Source organism: Eschrichtius robustus, chromosome 2, assembly GCF_028021215.1.
Source record: "Eschrichtius robustus isolate mEscRob2 chromosome 2, mEscRob2.pri, whole genome shotgun sequence".
Taxonomy (NCBI): Eukaryota; Metazoa; Chordata; class Mammalia; order Artiodactyla; family Eschrichtiidae; genus Eschrichtius; species Eschrichtius robustus.
In genome coordinates this window covers 106,485,788-106,493,711 of record NC_090825.1, presented here as the reverse complement: position 1 = coordinate 106,493,711, position 7,924 = coordinate 106,485,788, and the positions used below count along the sequence as shown (strand labels likewise).

The window sequence follows — 7,924 nt, the reverse complement described above, 5'->3', positions numbered from 1 at the left end:
CCGCTGCCCTAAAGTCAGGAGTTTGGACACATCAATTTCCAGATGAAATTTACTTGATAGTGTGAAGCTCTCTGAGGTTCTCAGCATTTTCTGAGATCTTCTGCTAGACTCCCACCCTGAGTGGGCCATGACCTTTGTCTGCTGTCCCATGTGCCTCTTGAGGTCCTAGAACTGAAACTCATGTTGAGCAGATAGGGAAAATGCCTTCTGGGCACTGTGGTTTCAACTTTTTTGGTTCCCACCTTCACTTAGATATTGGCCCAATAATTCCTTACTATTCAGCATTCTGCTGCTTTTAAAAAATACTTTTTAATATTTTATCATGGAATTTTGCTTTTTTTTTTCGCTGGGAAGGCAGATCCAAATACCTAGCCCACCTTATTAGTTGAAATAGGGACCATTTCAGTTTGAATCAATAGTTGTCATAGTAAACATGAATTTTATAGTGTAACTTTCTTTGCCTAGAAGATAGATATAAACGTTTGACTTGTTTTCACTAGCAGGAAAATAAATTATTAATGCAGTGTATTCAAAGCCACTCCCTTTCCTCCACTGGTTAAGAATTCCTTCTTTGCCAATTCAGTTCCAGGACCTTTAATTTGCAGGATTGAGACAATGAATGAGGAGGAAGAATGAAAAGGCTTTGGAACATGCTTGAGTGGTTTATATTGGAAAGGGCTTAGAGTTACTGGCAATAGAAAAAGAAAATTAAGAATGTGAGAAAGAAGGGATGAAAAGATAGTCTGTGGGACTGGTCTTGGGGTCAAGTTAAACATGTGGAGGAAGGGGGAATAGAGGCTTCCCAGGTAGCTAACCATCCTCTGAGACAGTAAGAATAAGATATAAAGAAAGATAATCTTAAGAGCTTTTACTGTGCTTTAAGAATGAAGGAGTTCTTGGGACTTCCCTGGTGGTCCAGTGGTTAAAAATCCACCTTCCAGTGCAGGGGACTCAGGCTCAATCCCTGGTCAGGGAACTAAGATTTCACATGCGACAGTGCAACTAAGCCCGCGTGCCGCAACTACAGAGCCCACACGTTCTGTAGCCTGTGCACCACAACTGTAGAGCCCTCATGCCACAACTAGAGAGAAGCCTGCGTGCCGCAACTAAGACCCGATGCAGCCAAATATAAATAAAGATATTAGAAAACTGTTTAAAAAAAAAAGAATGAAGGACCTCTTAATAACGTTTTGAGAGCTCTCAGAAGAAAATTAGATTGATTCTCTAATAATTTGTTAGATTTCAGAGTGATATTTCTTTGAATGACTCTCTCCATGGAATCTATGTTTACAGAACTGCCTAGCTTTATTCTGATTACATCATGTGCCTTACAAATGTTCATTTTTAACAACCAAATAATGTGGTATAAAATTTAAATGGCATGATTTATCTAATAATTCCAAAATTTATTGAACATTTAGAATGTTTCTAATTGTTGTTAAAATATTGGAATGAATATCTTTTTTATTAAAAAATACTTCTAGCATGAATGTTCTTTTGTCAAATCTTAACATTTTTTTGACATATTGTTTTAGATCTTTTGTTTTTAAGAAAAAGAAAATTTAATGATATGGTAGAAGGCCCATTCTTGATAAAATACTCCCAGTTCCCTCCAAGAGGTAATCAGTAATGTGAATTTGGTATTATTCCTGGGTTGAATTTATACTTTTAAAAACAGATGTGTGTGTCAAAAAACAATATGCAATATTAGTTAGCATTTAAAATTTTTCATAAATGTCATCCTATTGTATGTAAAACTTTGTGAATATCACATTTTTGAAATTTAGTCATGTTGACACATGTAACTCTAATCCATTTAGATTTTCAGGTAACCAATGTAAATGGCACCTCAAATTTGCTTTAATTTGTATTTCTTTGAATTTGCACTGGAGAGACCATTTTTCCTGGATAAATATTTGCATTTCCTTTCTTGTTATAAACGGGCATTTAAAAATTTTTGAGAGATCTTTATATTGGCTTAGACTTTTGTGATCTTTCAGGAAAATGGCCACTGCTACTTGAACTGAACATTTTTCAATGGCCAAATAGACACTTAATCCACACTCAAGGCCTCAGCTAGAGCAGGCAAGAAACAACTTCTTCTGGATCTTCAGAAGCAGAAACAGAGAGGTGGACACTCCAGTAGAAAAAACTACCACAAAACCACCCTGCATTGTCACTACCGTTGAGGTAAACAGAGCCACAATTTCAGTAAAATGGAATGCAGATTCAATTCATTTTAACAAAATCCACTGAGAATCCATTTTGGGCAGGAACTGTCTGTCCTAAGGCAAGGGAGAAGTAGGAGCTTACACTCTTTGGTGTATGGCAGGAGAAAGAGGAGGATGACCTAGGGAAAATAAAGACAGATGCTTTTTTCTGGTTCCTTTCCCAGCCCCATAAGATAGAAGCGTGATAGAAAGGGAAAGGGAGGAGACCAACTAGGGGCTGGCTACCTCCCCTAGCACTAGTGAAGAAGGGAGTTCCCCAGTGGTGGTAACTGGGGTCTGAGCTGTTCTGACCCACACCCAGCAGTAGTGCTGTCCTCCACAGAACTCTCAGATGACAGCAAGCTGGGAAAGCACTCCAGTTTGGGGGCCTTCCTGGAAGCTTTTTACCCACTTCGTTGAGTGTCACTGTGACATGGGATAGTGATGGTAAGGAGTATATACTGTATTTGCCATCCTGTGGACTGAGCATGGGCTATTTTTCCTACTTCACCTTTCTCCTTTGAATGCTGGACCTCTTCACTTAGTAGATCGTCCCTCTGAATGCCAGCTTGGCCTTCAACTTGGGTTTAACATTTTTATCTCTGCCTTCTCTGCCATCATCCTAAATGGTTCATAGATGAACATGTATCTACACATATTTCTAAATAATACAAAAAGCTTTCTTCTTTGTAATCTTCATATGCAATAATCCGTACTCATAAACAGGATTTTTAGTTCTCAAATAGAGATGGAGTCATTAGAAAACATTTTTAGTTGTAATAGGGGAGGACTCTAATGAATGAGGAATTTCCTAACCCCTCCCTACTACAAATTATTATAAAACAGATTACAGCCCTCCACCTCCATCACTACCACTCCTTTGGGTGAGCCACAAGTAGACTGCATGCCAGTTGTGAACCATGCCCTTAACAGGAGATTTGACAACCAAAACAGTACTGTTGGCACTGCCTACTCACTTTCCATCACTATCCAACATGCACACCTGAATGCACAGATGAATAAGGATGAAAAGAAAATGCATTTATCTTTTAAGTGGAGCTATTTGATTTTGACTCAGTTTAGAGTAAGATGGAGAATTCTGAAATAATTCTTCCCTTTTAAGTTGACACTATTAATGCATATAAGTATGTTTGTCGGCACCCTACTGACGTGTGAAAACGTGGTTGAAACAGTTTTTAAGTACAAAAATAATGACCTACAGCGGAGAGCAATTACAAAGAAATTTTTCAACACTCAAGCCAAGTAATGGACCTTCCTCACTGGCCCTAACTTGGTGTTTAGATACATGCCAAGTACAGCACACACTCTACTTAATTTCCTTTGCTTCAACTTTCATTATAATTGTGTTTCTTTTACAAATGCAATGCCAAATTGGCCTCCTTAGATGTTGGCCTTGCAGTTTAAAGAGTTTGTATAGTTCCTAAGATAGTAAATTATCTACCACAAATATTCCAAACCATTTGGGGGGGGGGTGAGATTTTATTTTCCATACTTTTTAGAATTATGACTTTAAAAAAAAGTTTCTGTGGTTGACAAGTAATCATTTTTCCTTAGGGTGGGCACTAGAATTTTATCGTCTTCTGGTTCCAGATATGCCCCTTTACTAAGGTGAAGTCTGGATTAGTCATTTAGCCTTTCAAGCCTCAGTTTCCTTACCTTTAAAATGCGGATGAAAATATCCACTTTGCACACCTCCCAAGGTGAGCAGGGATCAAATAAGGTCATGTAAAAGCTTAAATATATTTCTACATCCCAACCTTTGGGGAAGCCAGTTATGGCGTAGTCTAGAGAAAAATATTGGTTAGCGTTCTTTCAGTTCCAAGTACTAAAAGTACAATTTAAGCAGGATTAAGGTTAACAAAAATATATTGGTTCAATATGCAAAAATGAACCGAATTTCAAATACTGGCATACCTTGTCTTATCATGCTTCACCTTATTGCACTTTGCAGATACTGCACTTTTTACAAATTGAAGGTTTGTGGCAACACTGAGTTAAACAAGGCTATTGGTGCTATTTTTCCAACAGCATTTGCTCACTTTGTGTCTCTGTGTCATATTTCAGTAACTTGCAATATTTCAAACTTTTTCAGTATTATTATATCTGATAAGGGATTTGTATCTAAGATACAGAAACACTCTTACAACTCAATAATAAAAAGGCAAATACTTCAATTTAAAAATGGGCAAAGGATCCAAGTAGATATTTCTCCTAGAAAGATATATAGTGGCCAATAAACACAAGGAAAGATGCTTGACATCATTATTCACCAGAGAAATGCAAATCAAAACCACAATGAGATATTACTTCACACACCCACTCGTATGGCTAGAATTTAAAAGTCAGATGATAATAAGTGTTGGCAAAGAAATGAGAACACTCACTGCTGATGAGAATGTAAAACAGTGTAGCCACTCTGGAAAACAGTTTGGCAGTTCCTCAAACAATTAAACAGTGTTATCATATAACCCAGCTGTTCCACTCCTAGGTATATATACTCAAAATAAATGAAAACATAAGTCTACCCCAAAACTTGCACATGAATGTTTACAGAAGCATAATTTATAATAAGCAATATCTGATAACTCAAATATCCATCAACTGATGAGTGGGTTAACAAAATGTGGTATATGTGTACAACGGAATATTATTTTACCATGGAAAGAAATTATACATGCCATAACATGAATTAACCTTGGAAACATTATGCTAAGTGAGAAGACACAAAATACCATATATTATATGATTCCATTTATATGAAATAATCATAATGGGCAATTCTATAGAGACAGAAAGGATTCATGGTTTCTTAGGACTGGGGAGAAGGGGCATGATAACTAAAGGGGATGGGGTTTCTTTTTGAAGTGATGAAAATATTCTAAAATTGACTCTGGTGGTGGTTGCACATATCTCTCAGTGTACTAAAATCCACTGAATTACACGCTGTAAATGGGTGAATTGTATGGTATCTGAATTATGCCTCAATACAGCTGTTTAAACAAAGATAGTGGCTCACATACTGAACAGTCTAGGGTCCAGACCCACTCTCTCTCCCGTTCACAGCTCTTCCTTCCTCTGTTGGCCTTCACTTGGCGGCAGAGATGATGACCAGTGGCTCCCAGCTGGTCTTTCACCACTATGTTACCCAGTTCAGGCTGCCATAACAAAACACCATAGGCTGGGTGGCTTAAACAACAGAGATTTATTTCTCATGGTTCTGGAGGTTGGGAAGTCAAAGAGAAACGCTTCAGCAGGATTCAGTTCAGGTAAGGACTCTCTCCCTGGCTTACAGATGGTCGCTTCCTCTCTGTTTCCTCCCATGGCCTTTCCTCAGTATGTGCATGTGTTGGGGGCTGGGGGGAATGACACATTTTGGTGTCTCTTCTTCTCACAAGGACCCTAATCCTATAGGATTTGATGTCCACCTTTATGACCTCGTTTAAACTTAGTTACTTCCCTAAAGGCCCAATCTCCAAATACACTGGAAGCTAGGGCTCCATCATATGAATTTTGGGGGAGGCACAGGCATTCAGTCCACAAAAACCCCTTTTGCAAGCCCAGGTGAAAGACACACTTTTCACCCAAAGGTGCTAGTGAAACCTACAGCTGCCTGCTATTCGCCCAATTTGGACCATAAGCTTGTTTTTCTAACAATCACTTTGACTAGCCAGGCCAGAGTCAGGTGTCTACCCCAAAAGCCAGGATGGGGTCAGCCCCTCTAAAACAAGACAAGAAAAGAAGGAAATTATAAGTGCTCATCAAAGAAAAGGGGCAAACTGAGGCCAAATAAATGCTAATGCCTACCCCACAGTGCAAGGCTACAAGTCAGAGAGTCTGCATGCCAGGCTTGGGTGGGGCAGAGGCCGTCTGTGTGACCAAGGGCAAGTCATTAAACCTCTCTATGGCCTTAGCATCCCCAGACCAGAGCACTGAAGATAAGGGGAGACAAGACGTGAAAGTCCTTAAGAATCAGAAAATCAGAACTCCCAGAACTGGAGGGTTAGGAGGAAACGTAGTGATGCTCTCACTTGACATATTTTTAAAAATCTACTCTATAAAAGCAGATGTAAGACAGCCTGATATGAGAATCAAAACGGCTTTCACATCACTAGACTTAAGAAATCCATTTGCTAGTTGTAATAATTTTAAGCATGTCACTTCATCTCCCTTGGCCTCACTTTATTTTATGAATTAACTCATAATAATAATAACAATGGATGTATTAATTAACTGGTTGGGGAGAATCCCTTCACAATGTTTATCAAATCATCACTGTGTACATTTGAGATATCTTGCAATTTTAGTTGTCAATTATACATCGGTAAGACTGAAATAAAAATAAAAACTCATAAAAACTATTCTTGAGATGAAATCTGCAAACGCAACACACTTTACAAATGCAGAGGCAGAAGTGACACACTCACACATAACTCACAGATGAGCCATACAGATATAAGGATATTGGAGTTGCAACATAAGGAAATTTCTCTGGAATGTGACATCTCTAAGGAGAAGAAATTGAGCAGGAAATGCTGCCTTCTTGTAAGTGGTCTCATTAGCGCAAAGCTCTGGACTTAGGTCACAGTTTGGACCCTCGCTACATCATTTTGAGACCTTGTGCCTCTGAGAATCTTCCTCCTTGTCTATGAAATGGGGATGGCAGTGCTCACTTTGGCAGCACATATACTGAAATTGCACGGATACAGAGAAGATTAGCATGGCCCCTGTGCAAGGATGTCAGGAAAACGCCATATTTTTTTATGTATAAACAACAAGCATATATTATACAGCACAGGGAATTATAGACATTATCTTGTAATAACTTTTAATGGTGTATAATCTGTAAAAATACCAAATCACAATGCTGTACACCTGAAACTAAAATTGTAAATCAACTAAACTTCAATTTAAAAAATGGGGATGACAATTCCTACTTAAGATAGTCTAAGATTAAATAATGACGTAAAATGCCTGGCATCTAGTGGGTATTCAGTTAATCGAGGTCTTAACCTCCCCTTTCCCTCATCCGCGTGACAACAGCAGCCTTGGGGTTTCCTGCGGTAATTCTACCCCAAATGCTTTCCCAGGCAGGAGTTCAGTTACTCGAAACTGGATGTTACTGAATTCCTCTGCCGGAGTCTACATTAGTCTGAGAAAACCTGGAAACTTTTTCTACTCTGAGAGAGACAGAAATGTGCTAAGAAGAAAACAAGAGTATCTCTTCTGCTCCGGAGGGCAAGACCCTGAACATCCTCCATCCTCAAAAGAGAATGCAAGTATAAACATTGAGGTCACAGACTTTACCGTCCACAGGAGCCACACGGGGGAGCCCCCGTCAGGGCAAACACGGATTCCGCAGCCCCAAGCCCTCCTCTGCGGGCGACGCGTGCGCTGCTGAGTGAAGCGGGGTCTCCAGGTGAGGTTAAGGCGCGTACTGCGTTATGGGGCGGGGCCTCCACGTGAGGGTAAGGCGCACATTGCTCCGTGGGGCGGGGTCTCCCCGTGAGCGCGAGGCGCGCGCTGCTCAGTGAGGTGCGGTCTCCATGTGAGGGCGAGGCGCGCACTGCCTTGTGGGGCGGGGCCTCCACGTGAGGGTAAGGCGCACTCTGGCCCGTGGGCGGGGTCTCCCCGTGAGCGCGAGGCGCGCGCTGCTCAGTGAGGTGGGGTCTCCACGTGAGGGCGAGGCGAGCGCT

General features: G+C 40.3%; 1 pseudogene; it reads left to right on the top strand.

Moving 5' to 3' along the window:
• The first annotated feature begins 6,893 nt into the window (after positions 1-6,893).
• LOC137760322 (U6 spliceosomal RNA) lies at positions 6,894-6,991 on the top strand (annotated as a pseudogene).
• Positions 6,992-7,924: the final 933 nt, after the last annotated feature.